This window comes from Wasmannia auropunctata, unplaced genomic scaffold (assembly GCF_000956235.1).
Source record: "Wasmannia auropunctata unplaced genomic scaffold, wasmannia.A_1.0 LD335462.1, whole genome shotgun sequence".
Taxonomy (NCBI): domain Eukaryota; kingdom Metazoa; phylum Arthropoda; class Insecta; order Hymenoptera; family Formicidae; genus Wasmannia; species Wasmannia auropunctata.
The window spans coordinates 175458-180363 of NW_012027428.1; the positions used below are offsets into that span (position 1 = coordinate 175458).

General features: G+C 36.2%; 1 long non-coding RNA gene across 2 annotated transcripts; it reads left to right on the forward strand.

The window, feature by feature from the left end:
* Window positions 1–1996: 1996 nt before the first annotated feature.
* LOC105456964 lies at window positions 1997–3601 on the forward strand. Of its 2 annotated transcripts, none has more exons than XR_975311.1 (3): window positions 1997–2148; window positions 2212–2388; window positions 2451–3601. It is a non-coding gene; the product is annotated as an uncharacterized LOC105456964 (long non-coding RNA). The 2 variants fall into 2 exon arrangements; XR_975310.1 differs by having other exon boundaries at window positions 2228–2388.
* Window positions 3602–4906: the final 1305 nt, after the last annotated feature.

Sequence of the window (4906 nt, forward strand, 5' to 3'; positions counted from 1 at the left end):
GTTCGTATATCTCTCCAAAACAAACTAAGCGCTCGGCTGATGAAAGGAAAATGAAAATAGGTAAGTAATCACGAGCCCGTATTTCACGCATGGTGCGCGGCGGCCGATAAAAGTTTCCACGCACGAGGTGACGAATGCGGCGTACTCGTTGCACCGTCGCGGCGCGGCCCGGCTCGGCTCGGCTCGGCACGGCGCGCGCGATCGCGTGTACATACGCGAAAGTTCTGTCGAAACGGCGCCTTAGTCATCGTCCCTTTCCGGAGGATATAGGTATATATTCGATAATACTAATCCGCGCTCTCTCGCGTAGCCGCGGCTTTTGCTTTCTTGCAGCGCAGTGACCTGATTCCTTGCGTGCAACAGTAAGAGCGTTTCCAGAGGCAGGGGGAGAAGGAGGTGGGGAAGGAGGAGGGAGATGGAAAGAGAGAGTGGCGCGGCTAGGGAGGAAGTGAGAGGTGGAGAGATAGAGAGGGAGACAGATGGGGAAGGAGAGACAGAGAGAGAGAGAGAGAGAGAGAGAGAGAGAGAGAGAGAGAGAGATGAAACGGAGAGAGAACGCTCGCGCGCCTCGTGACACGTAATACCCGTCACAGTAATAGCGGTACGATATTATAGCACCGCTAATGTCATTCATTTGTGATTTAATGAGAGGAGTCAAGAGACCGCGGCCGTCCAACTGGGAGAGGACGCCGACTGCGCACCGCCGTCAGCCGCATTGAGGAGGAGCGCGCGGTGTACTTTTGGATTTCTCGATCGGATCGAAAAAAATGCGCGCCCGCTCGATTCGCGGAACGAAGCGGTTCGTCTCGTTCGCGCGGAATGCCAGCGCACAGTGGGCCAAAACGATTTTGCTAGACAAAAGCAGTAATTTTGTCTTAATGTCATAAATAAATGTACATAAGTGCTCCGAAATAGAAAAAGTACATACTTACCATGTAATATATATCAGCTTAACTTGAAATATGTACGATATAAATATATTTGTATGCATACAGTATGAATTAAAGTCATATGTAAAGTTTTCGTAAAATACGTATACAGAGTGAAGAAATAAGACATTGGAAAGACACAAAATGGTAAAACATTATGTATATCATGAAAAATACGAGTATACACAATACAAGATATGACAGAGAAGAATTCAATCTATTTGCACATTGATGCTAGATGTCAACAAGTCCAATTATACGTCTAACAAGAACAACATTGCGTTTAATGCTTAATTTATACAATAAATAAATCAAACAAACTTTGTTTTATTTATTTATTGGATAAATTAAACATAAAAAAAAAATTAAATTCAAATACTTAAAAATTAATTATTTCTGATTTTTAAGTATGTATTTGAATTTAATTTTTTCCGTTTTGAAATATAATAAAGGGAAACTTAATTCTTTAGAGACATCACTTTTCTGTTTTTATTTTTTTTTCTATTTTCAATATTCAGTTGAACGCGCTGCGCATCTTGCTAGTTATTAATGAAAGTAAGTCGTCGTCCATTGCCAAGTCCGAGTCAAGTTAAATCATGCAAGCTTATAATTAAATATAACAGTTATTTTTGTCGCGAATAAAATATGCATATTTATAATTTTTCTTTCCAACAAAATTATATAAATTAACCTCTTACAATAATATAAATGTGTGATATTTTCTAAATTATTTCCGAAATATTTGTGAAAAATAGTATATCTATAAAATGGGCACTTTACAACAGTTAATTTTAAATAATAACATTAAATAATGTGCACTTGAGATTATGGCTGCATGTCGCAGTACATTTTTCGTAGGTATTCGTAAGTTTTACATCCAGAAATTTAATAATTTAATAAAAGTCGGCAATGTTGGACTAACAATAAATGTATAGCAATATTATTATAAAAGACTTATAAGATTGTTAATAGAGTTACATAAAGTATATACCTTTCTCTCTATATTTTTCTAACCCGAAGCCTTACTATGTTCCTCAATATCGATGGAATATTCCTTTGTTACTCTGCGCTGTCAGAGCAATGATTTAATGTTTTGTGGAACGGTATTTATAAGACCTATTCGGGCAATTGTTGTAACTCAACTTCACGTGCGAATATTTCTTAGAAAACGAATGTTATCTGCTATCTCTCTTAAAAACGTAATCATTTATATGAAGAAGTAAGTAAAAAAAGAAATATTTATATTTTCGAGGAAAAACATTTTTGTCTATTTAAATTTTAGCTTTTTATTTTTATAGCACGGACAATGTCATTATTTCAATATTCCAATTGGATATCATATACCTTTCAAGAAATTGCATTCGCGATCGACTTTTCATGGTAGTTATAATCGACAATCGAAATGTTGAATCTGAATTGTTCATTATATAACTTTCCTATTCTGCATGTATATCTTCATGTAAGTAGTAGTATTTTAATATGAATGCGAAAGTAAAAGTGAAGATAAACATTTTTTTCTAGGTTCCTGAAAAAAAATCTACACATGATAAAAACTCTGAATACTAGCAAAGCTGAGAACGCGAGTGTCATCATTAGTACAATCGCGACTAATATCTCCGCTTTATGTAGGTTATCTCGCTTATGTTAGTTACGCCCGACTCTTAGAATTTAGGTTGGCCATATGGTGTATGAAATCGTCGCGTTTCTTTCTTAGCTTGGTTATTAATATCTCTGTCTCGTCAGGGCGAGTTCGAGTCGCCCCGCCGATCGAACCGATCGCTCGATATGTATGACACTTTTCAAAAATGCGTGCTTATATATTACTTATGCATATCTTTACGACTCATAAAGATATACATATTTTCGAGGTGGTTTTTGAGATATTGATAAACAGACATTCTTTTCTTTCGTAAAATATATTAATAGTTTGAAAATGAGAGTTCTATGAGTTTAAAGTAAAAAAGTGCTTGTTTTAAAGTAAAAAAGTGGAGACTAAGATAAACACTTTTTAAGTTCCCGACAAAAAAATCATATTTTCTTTTGGATTCTAATCAAGCTAAGGACGAGTCATTATTAGTTTGATCAAAAATACATGTACACTGAAACGCGCATAATTATAAATTTGTTGTATTTTCGCAATGACTCCTTTTTCACTTCCTGTTTTACACTGACGCGTTCCCACGCGTGGCGGATCGAAGTTTTACAGTGATGACACGCCGAACGCGATCGTACCTCATCAATTCAGAGAGCTATACAAGCGACGCGAGATTTATGCGGCGTTAACTAGGCACTGCATGGCATAATCCACTCATGAGAACACTCTCGTTAACCTTTTTATGCTGCTACAGCGATTTGCGTATCTTTGGAATGTTCTCGTACTGATTATCCAGATTGCGCAGCAGCTAGCCATAATTAAGTAGCAGCCTGCTTAATTAAGTTTAATTAGGGATCCTGATTTTCTCATGTCTCGGCACACCTGTTTAATATACGCAGATCCGCTCAAAACTATAAATAATATGATCTCAAAATCTATAAAAACAAGCGCTGTAATATAAATGAAATAGATATATCCATGTAATTCAACTTATAAGAACTTTAGTAAATCATTCAAATTCAAAATTGTGTGGAAATTCAACGGAAAGGTACAGTTTATATAATAAATATCTGCGCAAAAATATAAAATACACGATAATTTGTTTGCGTTATAATTTATATAAATAGCTTTTCTCCAATTTTTTTTCTCAAATATTTTAACGCACACACATACATAATCTCGTTTCGAAAGGAACTGCCGAAAACGCGATCTTGCAATTTAAAAAATTAGCTTCTTTATTACTTCGATTTTTATCTCCCAGACACAATCTAGTCTTGCGACACGCATACACATGCTCATCGCAATACTATGTAGATTGTGACGCATTGCGGGCATATAGATACGAATGCGGAAGTGGCCGTCATTGACTTTTAGGCAGCGCCCGTACCATTTTACCGTTGTCCCGAAGAGTAAACGACCGTATAAAGACATTGAATGTGTGGCCTTTAGAATGGCTGCGCCCGCCGGTCCACCGTGAGCGAGTGGGTGATGCGTTTGGAAGCGGCCGCGACGAAAATAAATTCTTCGACTTCCCCGCGCGTAAAACGTACATCGTGCGTGTGCACGCGCGCCGTCACGCGCGTGCCCGTCCGTGGGACGTGAATCGGCTGCACGTTCGAATTTCGTGCAGCGTGCCGATCGACCCTCATTTCTCTTCCCGTGGGAAGTGAATACATCATTATTCATGGATACGCATAACTCACTATAAATATGCGCTCTTGACGAATCATCGTACTCTCGTCCGGATGTTATCGTCACGTCGAATACGTGAAGATCGTATGAATATCGTGCATTTTTATCTTGAATTATTGATAATTCTTCTTAATTGGTTATTTTATTTTTTTAAATGATGGAAAATGACCTTAAATTGTCTAAATAAAATTTATAGGAAAGTAGTAAACATTATTATCAGGTCAGAATAATGAACTTTTAAATTTGCATTGATCTACATAAACCGGAGTGTCTTTCAATTTGCTCTTGTTTTGTTATTTTTCTCTCGTGAATTTTACTTATTTTATTAATGTTTGTTTTTTCTTGAATATTTTATTAATGTTTGTTTCTTGAATATTTTATTAATGTTTGTTTCTTTTTGAATATTTTTCTTCTTCTTTTTTACTATTTTAGAATGCGAATACGCAAACTTTGGACATGTTTACCACAAAAAGCTCTTCCGCTTGTTTCTTTTATAATATTTAGGGATCTTGAAAAATATTACACGTGTTTATTAGAGAAAAACAAAATCAAATTTATAGATATCCTGTGTATTGAATTATTTAAAAATTTTCGTAAATAATAATCGTTTATAACCTAACAGGAATTAGAACGTAACCTGAAAGCGGTCGATGGAGGAATTTTTATTGCCCCTCGAATTTGGGTTTGATTC